The sequence below is a fragment of the Panicum virgatum genome, chromosome 7K (assembly GCF_016808335.1).
Source record: "Panicum virgatum strain AP13 chromosome 7K, P.virgatum_v5, whole genome shotgun sequence".
Classification (NCBI taxonomy): Eukaryota; Viridiplantae; Streptophyta; class Magnoliopsida; order Poales; family Poaceae; genus Panicum; species Panicum virgatum.
The window spans coordinates 28550003-28562628 of NC_053142.1; positions in this window are offsets into that span (position 1 = coordinate 28550003).

Consider the following 12626-nt stretch of genomic DNA (forward strand, 5'->3'; position numbering starts at 1 on the left):
CGAGGGCGCCCCCCGATCTAGTTGTGCGGGAGAGGGTAAGGATCCACCTGGGCGCATGGCGCCGCCGTCGCTGATCCAGCCTCCATCGCCGACCCCAACACCCCACCCTGATTCCCAGGCGCTTGTTGCGCTTAGGGATTATACTGCGGCATTCAGAACTCGATCCTCCTCGGATGGAGGAGCAAATGCGCCATTGTCAATGGTGTTGTTGTCCACTGTTGCCGCCCCCAACGATAACCCCTGCTGCTGCACAAGCTCTTGCACAAAACTCTAAAGCTGAATCTGATGATTCGCTTCATCATGTGACGACGCTGACGCCACCCGCCGCCCTACCTCCAGGATCGCTGCAACCCGCCGCCCTACCTCCAGGATCGCTGCAGACTCCGGACGCTGCACAGGTTGTCTACCCGGTAAGCACTCTGCAAATTAAAAAAAAAAGCTATGCTTGCCGTGCGAGTTGAGACAAAAAAAAATGTGATTCGAGTTGCAAGTTTAGATACTGGTTAATTGAAACTTAGATTCATATGGATTGCAAACTCAATTTTGTCTGTAAAAAAAATGTGATTCGAGTTGTAAAATATGATTTAATTTTGTCTGGTAATGTGATACTAGGTAATTGCAACTTAGATTGATATGGATTGCAAACTCAATTTTGTGCCCCCCTCCCCCGTAGGATCCAAATATAGCCCCTGTCTTTGTGCCAAGAGTGAGTGTTGACGCAAAAATCAACACATTGGAATCCAAGGGCAAGTGTTCACCAAGCACGGAAAGTAGACCAAGCGTGCCAGTCAATCTGACGTGTTGATTGACAAGGAGACAAAGTAAACGTTAAATTCGAGGGTGTATCGGCTGGAGTTCCGATTATCCCTCAGATAGGCATATCGGCAAGCTTTGCCGATACAATACACGACAAAAGAATATTTAAATGCAAGTGTGTAATAAACGAGTGCGTCGATAAGATCAGCCGATGCACTAGACGACAAAACCGACTCTGAGTAGCCAATCGAGCGTGTACAGCAAGATCTAAGCTACGAATGTGTAACTCAGATGATGCAAACTAAAAACAGATCTAAACCGCCTCTTGAGATAACAAAAGTGTTACTGCAAAACCTAAAGTCGATCTAATATGTTTTTAGGTGTGATAATGGCCAAAAAGCGTAGGAAAACCTACAAATCTAGCCGATATCGATAATTGGTGAATAAATCTTGACGAGACGACAGCGATGCCCCCGAAAGTCAAAGCCTAGATAAACTCGAGAACTTTTGAATAGATTTGAATGAAGCTACAGCGATGCGCCCGGTAGCTAAACCTCGAATATACTCGGTAAAATGAAAACTCACCAGCAAATCAAGTCGTTCGAATATGAGGCGTCCTTGATCAACTTGAAAGAACTCGTCGAAAAAAGAAAAGAAAAGAAAAGGCGAAGTCGCTGAAAAAAATGCAAAGGAATTGTAAAGAGTTGTTGTATTGGATGTGTATCAAATTTTTCCGGTCCCTTACAACCTATATTTATAGCCTAACACCATCGAATCCTAGCTGATCACGGCAAATATTACTTGACTTAAAAGAAAAGACTAACTAAAGATAAACTACTTTAAATATTACAACCGAATCGTCAAGATCTTCGTAGAATCCGGACCCTCTCCTCCTTCCTTGACCTCATCGGCAACTCTTCATCGGCCGAGCACCAGAGCTAGCGGATCAGCATCTTTGAAGCATATTCCCTTGGCCCATCGGACGGACTCCATCGGCTGATTCCAACTCTGTGCATCTTTTGGTTTCTTTCGAATCGGCCACCTTCCCTTCACTGAAATCACATTCCTTAACACGTGTCTAAAAACGGTGTCAACACATGCCCCCCAGTTTCGGAGTAATTCATTTTGCTTCGAAATTGACTCCATTCATGATTGCCAATGTTTAAACGAATCTCTGTCTTCCAAACAAAAAGAGTACCAAATTCCCACTCTGCCCTTGGGCACGAGTTATAAATATCTCCATCTTCCTCTCCGCTGGCACTTCTCCTGTAGCACCTCTGCTTCCTTCTCTGCTCAAGAACACATCTGCTCCGCCGCCGCCATCGCAGCTTCCTAGGGTTTCAAAGATCCAAATCCAAGAACCGCTCTCCTGGCAATAGCATCTTTCTCCGAGATCCTAGAGGTACGTCTCCTTCCTTCATCCGCAGCATTTGTTTTTCATTCCTCTTCCGATTCCTTCAGTCACGTTTCTCATTTCCGCCTTTATCTTCAAAATCTTAGGGGCAATATGATTATTCCGCTAGAAAACCAATCTAGCATGGTCTGCTTAGGTCCCATGGGAAATCCAGATCCAACTAGTATAATTAACCTGGAAACCAGTAGGATCCCTCTCAAGTCTTCCAACATGAACCTAGATTGGACCCCAGCCTTCAGATCTTGGCCGAGTGTTACTACCGGATGGAGAAATTGGTTCCGCAGAATAGCCAGTTCCCAGAGGGCCAATTGGGAACAGTACGATATCAGCCAATGCCTGGACCTATCCTTATCGGAGATGATTAGGAACGAGCCGATGCTCATATCAGCTTCTTACTTCTGGTCCGATGCGCTTAATGCATTCATGTTCAACCATGGACCCATGACACCGACTCTAATGGATGTCGTGATGCTCACTGGCCTGAATATCCATGCTTCTGATCGATCTTTCCATCTGCTAGAAAAGGCCTCTTTCAAGATCGAAACAAAGAACATCGGCAGATGGAAAGGATATATCAATAAGAACATGAAGACTGGATCTGTATCTGCCAGAGAACATGTTGTATTTCTTAATATGTGGCTTGAGAAATTTATTTTCTGTGGCAAAACCATCGGCCCAACAAACAATAACCTTAAGTTGGTAGAAACTCTGGCTACCGGCAATTCTGTTCCTCTCGGCAAACATCTTTTGAGATCAGTTTACCACTTGCTCCATCAAATATCATCCAGGCTCAGAAAGAACCAGCCAATCACCAATCTGGGAGGTCCATGGTGGTTTATTCAACTCTGGTTGCACATGTATATGCATAAGACCATGACAGTTAAATTGTCAGAGATAGAATTTCCATCAGAAAACATTTCTGAAGAAGAAGAAACCGTCACCCGCCGATGTACATCATTCGGCGAAGCAGCCATTATGATTGCCAATGACCCTAAGACCCTTGGCATTACTGATTTCTTAAAATGCTTCTATAATGGCTTCCCTGAAACCTCCACCGTCTGGTTTGCATATCAAGACGAAAAGGTCATTTATGAGAATCCCTTCAAACTCCAACTCGATTCTTGGAAGACTGACGAAGAGGCCACAAAGATTATGAAAGAGATAATTTCTCCAAGAATTCTGCTGACCAACTTCACAGCTGGCAAAGATGTCCCCAGTTATGAATTCTACAATCCGTCGGTGGCACCCAGACAACTGGGTTTCGGCCAAGTGCCCCATTTTCTTTTCTTCACTGGCAAAGTTCAGTTCAGAGGAGCTCTCGACAACGCTCTTTCTTATGGCTTGCTAAAAGATTTGGAACTTGATGCAGATATGAGACTTCTAGCCGATTGGCAAATTGCACCTTCTGCCACTACTCCTTTCATCCAATGGTGGTCCGAATGGCAAGAACATATCTTCTGCAAATCGGCCAACTTATACTGCATCGCTCTAGATAACAATTATCAATCAGGCGAGAATGAGGTACAAACCAAATCAACTCCCACAATGTCCCTTAGCACTTCTTGCCTGCAGCTTTTAACTTCTACTCTTTGCAGGATGATGATCGGAACCCTTCAACGATCAGCAGGAGTGGGTAGCCGATCAATTACGCCTCGCCAGCCGATAAGCCTAATATTGACTATGGTGCTCCAACCCTGACAAATGTGGCCACTGGGAGAAAATGCAAGGTATCTTACACCAAGGTGACAACTCGTAAGAAAAAGAAATATCCATTCCAATCTTCAGCAGCAACAGCACTGCAAATAGATGTTCTAGTTGATCTCCCTTCTTCCTCTTCAGAAGGTAAGAAAACTTGAATCCTTTATGACTTCACTTTTACCTGAATGCTGATCATATTTTTGCTTCATAATCAAGATACTCCTGAACATCAATCTGGAGGGGAAGAAGATTCTCAATGCACACCCCTCCTCCATCACCTATCATTCAGATATAACCCTGCTTACTCAGCAAGTATTCAAATATTCCCAAGATTCTGAATCTGGTATTATCTTCTTTTGATTTCATCAGGTACAGCATTCACCTCCAACTCCCAGAAAATCCAGAGCAGATTCTCCACTGATACAGGTACGATCTCAGAACTCGCTCATGAGCATATTCTGTATATTTCTGACAATCATCCTTCAGCTTGCCGACCATGCACTGTCTGAATTACTTGGCCAACCAAACACTGCAATCCCGAGCACTTCATCGCAACCCCTCGTTCCTGCTGGCTCCAATCTAGAAGAAATACGCCTGAAGCAGGTAAACAACCTTTCTCTCTGTTGGCCGATCCCATCACTGTCTTGTTTCCATCGGCCATCTTAACTTTACCTTCCTTTCAGGCACAGGAGTCTCCGGACAACAGTCTGTTCTCCTTTCAAATCAGAGCTACTTCTCAGGAAGAAGGAGAAGAAGCAACATAGGCCAATTCAGCTGTACTATCAGATGAAATCAAGGCCAGACTCCAAGAATCCCTTTAGTTTCTGAATCAAGACATTGGCCTACTGATTAAGAATGCACAGCCGATCCGAGTCATCCTGGAAGAATTGGAGGGTAAGCTTCCAAAAGCAATTGAAGAAGCATTAACCCTGGCAGCCATCATTGAGAGTCATCGTGTAGAATTCAATAAGGCCCAGAAACAACTCGTCGATCGTCTTCAGCAGGAAGAAATCATCAAACAAAGGGATAACTTCAAAGCTTTAGCAGAATTGGCCATTGGCGAAATCAAATCTCTGAATGATACCCAGGCCAGCATCTTGAGAAACAAGGCGGCACTAGAAGCTGAACGTGATCGTCTTCTGCGAGAACTCAGTAAAGTAAATCAAGCAATAGACAATGCAGATCACGATCTCTCCCAAATCCCACCGGCCATTGCCAAACTCAAGGAAGATAAGCAAAAGTATGTTCGTCAAGCATATCAACTTCACAAGAGTTTGCGGCCGATTCCTGGCTCATCAGTAGATAGCAACCAAGTAATTGAAAACATTGATCAAATTCGCCTACGTGCGGTCAAAGTAATCCAGGAAGTCTTAGGATTACTGTAAGATCATTTCATGCACTGTAACCTCCAGAATTGGCAGACAACTTGATCTTAATCCAGAAATTTGTCTTTATGATTTATTGCTCTAAGGGCGACTCATATCATGTCGGCCATGTTACAACCGATGCACCTGACTTGCAAATCGGCTTTTACATATTTTTTGCACTAAAGGCAATACTTTCTAGTATTGGCTATAACTTACAAAATTCGGCCGATACTACAATCGGCCATATCCTTCATTGATCAAGACTCATCTGAATAATCTCCTGACTTTGCTGACGTAACTTCATAATCAGCCATCCGAAAGAAATCCTTCTCCCATGCTTGACTAGAAAGACAGTTCATCCGATCATAACTCACTATATGGGCTTCAGCCGATGCCACACTGAATGACGAATCGGCCGATACTATCTCAACAGCATCGTCAACCAATTGAATCAAACATTGATGCATAGTAGATGGAATGCAACAATTGGCATGAATCCAATCCCGACCCAATAGCAAACTGTATTTACCCTTACCATTAATAACGAAGAAAGTAGTAGGAAGGGTCTTACTGCCAATGGTGAGATCAACGCACAATGCCCCCAAAGCAAGAGATACAACTCCCTCGAAGTCCTTCAGCATCATGTCGGTCTTCGTCAAATCATCTTGGCTCTTCCCAAGCTTATGTAGCATGACATAGGGCATTATATTCACGGCTGCACCTCCATCAACAAGCATCTTCGTGACTGGCTTTCCATCAATGAATCCTTTTAAGAACAATGCCTTAAGATGTTGCCTCTTTTCATCTTCTGGCTTTTCAAATGTTGCTGGCAACGGTTCCATGTTCAACTGTGCCATGGCTTCCTCTAATTCTGGTTCATGACTTTTATCACACGGCGCCATAAACTCCTTTGGTACTATGAAAACCATGTTGATTGGCGCAGCCGATGATTCAAAATCTTGATCACTATCGGCTCTAGGCTTAGCACGCCAAACTTGTGATTTGACTCCTTTCTTGTTCAGAATCTGTTTTTTTCTTCCTCAATGATCTCCAGCTGACGTAGCCTCTGAACACGCCATTTCTGAGACCTGGTCAAACCTCCTAGACACCATTGAGATTGATCCGTGTGATCTGGTTCATGCTCTGGATCTCTTCGCATCGGCTGATTGTCTTGCACTCTTTCATCGGCCATCTGTTCTAGCCGATCGTGTGCAGGTACTCTTCTTCCAGCAGGATCACGTAGCATGGTCCTGCCCCCCAGTCAATCATGCACCGATACTTTTTTTCCTAGCCTATCATGCACAGGAGTACGCTCACGTCGATAGGGCTCATGACGTGGCCTTTCATATGATCGGCTACTTTGACTATTGCATTCAGGACAATCATATGCCGATGGCAATGTCAACCCTTCTTCCCAGTAGTAGACAAAGAAAGGACACCTCCAATGATGTTGCTCGCGCCGTTCCTCTTCTTCTCTACGCTACCGCCTATCACGATCACGCTGAAACTTGCTCAACAGCATTTGAGACGTTACACGTCTACGTGGTGCCGATGAACGTCCAGCATCCTTCATCGGACCCTTTTCTGTGCTATCTGCGCTTTAGGATCAACAGCCCCAGATCTCTTGGCCGATGATGACATCAGAATCTTGGCTTGAGGAGAACCTTCGTCTTTGGCCACATCAACCATGTTTGTAGCGAAAGGATGCCCGTCTATCTTCATCGTCTTCTTGGGAGTTTCAAATTTCAACCTCCCTTGCTCGAAAGCCATCTGAATCTGCTGCCGGAAGACCTTGCACTCATTTGTATCATGTGATGTGGCATTATGCCACTTCCAGTACTTCATATGCTTGAGCTCCTCTTCCGACTGGATCTTGTGATATGGCTTCAACTTGATCAACCCTTGCAACAATAACAAGTCAAAGATCTTGTTGGCTTTGGTAATGTCAAACCCATATGACTTAAGCTCTTTCTTCCCAAACGAACACGTCACCGGCTTTTTGCTGTTCTGTATCCACTCAGCCGATGCGACCATTTCTTGCTCCTCTTCAGACTCATCATTAGCAGAATACTCCACATAGTTGATCTTTTTCTGAAAAGGCTTTTTGGACTCGTAGGATCGAGTCTCTCCTGTCATCCGACTCACGATCTGGCTAATACTTTCAAACTCATGTGATGCATATTTATCATTAATGTGCGGCAAGAGCCCATTAAATGCTGCATCGGCCAACTGCTGATCGGACAGAACCAAACTGTAACATCGGTTCTTGACATCTCCAAACCTTTGGATAAAAGCAGCAACCAATTCATCATTTCTTTGTCTCAAGCCGGTCAAATCGATCAACTTCAACTCAGTAATCCCAGAGAAAAAGAACTGATGAAATTGTCTTTCTAGATCGGCCGAATATAATATGAAGTTTGCTGGCAAAGTGGTGAACCAAGCAAACGCCGATCCAGACAAAGACAAGGAGAACAAACAGACTCTGAGTGCATCATGGTTGCCCGCTTCTCCCAATTGTAGAAGGAACCTGTTAACATGTTCCATCGTAGAGACTTCTCCCTGCCCTGAGAACTTTGTGAAGTCAGACATCTTGTACTTGTGTGGGAGAGGAATCTGATTGTAAGCTGGAGGATAGGGAGTCTTGTACATAACAGAATGTTGCTTTGGCCTCAAACCAAACTGCTCCCTCATCACTTCATCTATCTTTGTGCTCCAATCAACTTGCGGTTTAACTATTGGCATCTGCTGAGGAGAAACTGTGTTCGTTGCATTGGCCATCATCGCAAGTTGTTGAGCTACATGGTTCATCAGCTATTCAGCCGATTGCATCTGATGTGTCTGCTGAGCTAACCGATTAGGTGCCTGCTAAGTCATCGTCAGCTATGGAACTGATGGACTAGCCGACTGCTGCCCAGTAGTATCCATGTATGGTATACTGACACACCGTATCTGTCCAGTCTCTTGATTATGAAAGACCCAATTGACTCCCTTCTGATGAGGAGATTGTGACAGCAAAACTTCCGAAGGAGACTAGGGTTGGAGCAGGATAGCAAGACGCTGCTGTGGGGTCATCGGCGATGGCGCCGATGCATTAGCTTGTGCCATCTGTTGTGGACTCCATGTGCCTTGTGCATTCAGCTGTGTTGCCGATGCATCCTGCTGTGCACCCATCGGCTGAGCGGCCGATGCATTAGGCTGAGAGGCTATCGGCTGAGAAGCCGATGCATTAAACTACATCTTGGGTGGTGTATAAAAGAAGTCTGGATGCATGCCATACCCAGTAGCAGGATTCCATCCTTTAGGAAACACGAACACAGATCCATCTTGCACAATTGTAGCAATCGGTGACGTGGTTGAGTAGATGGGATCTGCTGTAACCGCCGATGCTGCAGTAGAATACTGAGGCGGTACCTGACTGTTGCTTGTTCCTGCCTGGCTATTTTGAACCGACAGGGCTGCTGCCATGGACACTTCCAAGGGGACATACTTGTATCTGATCTGGCTGTATGTAGCAAGGACCCATGCATCCTGGAAATGTGCATTCAGCAAAAGTTTTAACCACCGCATTGTGCACCGTGTTGCCCATAGCTGTTGCACTCTTGATGAAGGCTTGTGCCACAGCTTGGCCAACTGCGTCCATCATCTTGCTTTCATGTTGAGCCTCTGTCAATGGCTGGAAAGATGGAAGATTAAACTTATTGATCACATCACCAGATCTGTTGATGCTGTATGACTTGAGGCATTCACGTTTGAATCTCTCCACCAGCTCTTCATATTCCTTCTTTTGTTCTTCTTTGAGCTTGTCTTCAGGAACAGAAATCTGGTTCTCTTCACTAACTGCAGATTTATCTGTGATGTCCACCATGTTGAAGCTTTCTGTCCCACCGGGCATGCCAAAAGATGTGTTGACGCAAAAATCAACACACTAGAATCCGAGGGCAAGTGTTCACCAAGCACGGAAAGTAGACCAAGCGTGCCAGTCAATCTGACCTGTTGATTGACAAGGAGACAAAGTAAATGTTATATTCGAGGGTGTATCGGCTGGAGTTACAATTATCCCTCAGATAGGCGTATCGGCAAGCTTTGCCGATACAATACACGACAAAAGAATATTTAAATGCTAGCGTGTAATAAACGAGTGCGTCGGCAGGATCAGCCGATGCACTAGACGACAAAACCGGCTCTGAGTAGCCGATCGTGTGTGTACAGCAAGATCTAAGCTACGAATGTGTAACTCAGATGATGCAAACTAAAAATAGATCTAAACTGGCTCTTGAGATAACAAAAGTATTACTGCAAAACCTAAAGCCAATCTAATATGTTTTTAGGTGTGATAATGGCAAAAAAAGTGTAGGAAAACCTACAAACCTAGCCGATATCGATAATTGGTGAATAAATCTAGACGAGACGACAGCGATGCGCCCGGAAGTCAAAGCCTTGATCATCCTGCACAGAACATGTACCAAAATTCTACTCCATTGTTTGTTGCTGCCTCTTCTTCGTTGAATTCCTTGATCATCCTGCACAGAACATGTACCAAAATTCTACTCCATGGAAAGCCTTATAAAATTACCTTGTCAACGAGTGGTCATTGATCCCAAACGGACTCCGGATGAAGAAGTTATGGTCGTTTTACTCCGGCACTACACTCTGTCCCGAGACATTTCAGAACGTGCAGCGTTGAAAGATTTTACCATAACTCTTCACACCGATCTCCAAAATTCACGATTCTTGATGCGTTGGAAAGTAGACTTGATGGAGCTTCAAAATAATCTATTATTTGATCATAGTACTTCTCTGATCTTGGACGAAAAACTCATTACAACAGTAACACTTTGGAGATGATGATGATCCGATCGCACGATTTTCTTCGCGGGCATGCTTCATACCTATTGCTTGAACAAATAATTTTTCCCAAAAACATTAGTCTTTAAAATCAATTGACATGGCGGTGTAAATTATTTATCATCTTTTGCTTTGGGGAGTGGGGACTCGATAGCGGATGCTGGGCCACTAACAAAAGTTAGCACCTACCACTAAAGAGCGGGTCTTCACGTAGCCATCAACTTGCTTGAGTGAGATTGGACTTGTCAAAGTACAGACGTTGAGAACTTCTCAATCACTTTGTGTCTAGGGTTTTACCTACATTCATGGACACAAACAAGAAACACAGGATATATGCAATAATAAAATTAGGGTTAGTCCAAAAACTAGATAGATCGCCCTAGGGTTCGTGTTGCCGATCCCCGGCAACGGCGCCAGAAAAGCTTGTTGACGCTCCTTAGCGCCCCGATTTGTATACCGCAAGCGCACGGTTCGTGTAGCTTTTCCCTTAGAGTATTCCCCCCAAGGTTTATCAATCCGTGGATCGACAAAGAACTACCTAAGGTTTTCCATCTAATCTAATGGATCTATCCTAACATGAAGCATTGATTGCATATAAAGGGTAAACCTTTAATAGATATGAGTGATATGTAAAGGTTGATCTCATCTATGAATATAGGCTTAATCACAGCAAAACCAAAGATATGACTAGGCCTATCGTCATCTAGTTGTAGTTCAAGCTAACGAGCGAATAAATCATGCATCTCAATCAAAAGCATCTTTAAACCCAAAATCTCCAATCCGATCCCTCGATACTCCACCTACTTAGTGGCAACGCCCTGTCACGACGCCACCCCTTTCGACAAAAGTACCCTGAAGCAAGTCGAACCCCCTTTGGTAGTTCCGCCATGAACCTCTAGCCACCATGACTACAAGATCATGCTAAGCGATCTATCTCGATAATAGATCTAAGATGAAGCAAACCCAAAGAGAAGAACGAAATCAAAAGAGAGAACATGATCGTTAATAGATTCGGAAGACATGATTATCATTACTCACATAATAGATTTGTTTGGATCATCACCGCCATGTGCACACCATCGATGAATCCAACTAGCTCATGAACTCCGCCATGGCACAACCACGCAGGGAGGCCACGGCGGCTAGGGTCGGCCTAAGCCATCTCCTAGACAACTTCGAAGACTTGCGGCGGCCGTCGTCTCCCTCCGGTCTTGGCCCTAGGTTTTCGTCGAGCTCTGGGTGGATGGATGCTTCGAGATGAATAAGGTGCGAGCTATTTATAAGCCGAGGAAGCTACCGGTCGAAGGGGAGGCCGAACCGCCTCAGAAACGGGCTAGGCCGGCTGGCCCCGGCCGGCCGGCCTACCCACTTTCGGGCTCGCCTCGGTCTCATTTTTCGCATGCAGACTCCTCGCATCTTCTAGAGTTTATGTGCTTCACGATTGCACCCCTTTTGACGTCGTTATCTTGGAGATATCTTCGAGGAAAGGATAGGATAGGGAATCCTTCCTTAAATCTTCATTTGCTTTGCTTAATCCCGAAGTATCTTGATCTCATCTTCGTGGGCTTGGTCCTTTGGGCTCTCTTGGAGGATGGATGTGCATGAATGGGCTTCGAATCAACATGGGCTTTGGTCCTCCCTTTGGGCTTTGGCCTTCGTCTTTCTTCGTGTTAGCGCTCGATCACGGGCCTCGTCATTTCATGCTTCAAAATAGGCCAAAAACCTGCAAAAACGAAGTTCCTCCAAAATATGTGTGCAAGTGTAAAAATGACCAATAATTAGGCCGGGGTTAGGACGGTTAGTGATTTTGATATTAAATTCATGCCATTATCAAGGATAAACAAGGGATAAAGTGGGTACTTAAGGAGCACCAACATTCCCCCCATGCTTAAACCTTGCTCGTCCTCGAGTAAGTCCAGGAGCTTTGCTTATAAAGAAATCAGCGTTGCCCCTCTATGTCCTCTCTGCACTTAGTCATACATAACAAGACATATTGCTCTCTCAAGTATTTAGCATTTAAGTTCATGTTGTGACCGGCTACTTTTTCATTATGGAAGATAGACTAGCTATTAAAGAACAAGCCACAATAATAAATAAATGCAATGCTCTCAAACTTAAGCGAACTTCAAACCTTTACCTTGTTTTATCGTGAAGAGTTTTCAAAAGAATGCATATCAAACATAAGTGAGGTTCTCTTGCAAAAGATCATGGAAATACTCATCTCATCAAGTCGCTCAAGCCTACGTTAGATTGTCTTCGACCTATTCTACTCATATATAAAAGTGGAAGGCTTATGTGGAGCTTGGTAGGTAAAAACAATCCTAGCAAAACATTATATCTGAAATATTGTCAAACTAAGAGAGAGATCTATTGGATTTATTGAGACAAGTCAAAAAGGCCATTGGAAAATAATGTTGGAGAGGGAGAAAGATGAAAACACACATTTAGGTAGGTGGACATGTGCAAGTGGCAAATGGATGATCCCGAGACACAAATGAAGTTCTCGTTATCGGATTGCACATGGTTGGAAAATTTGAATATGGAAT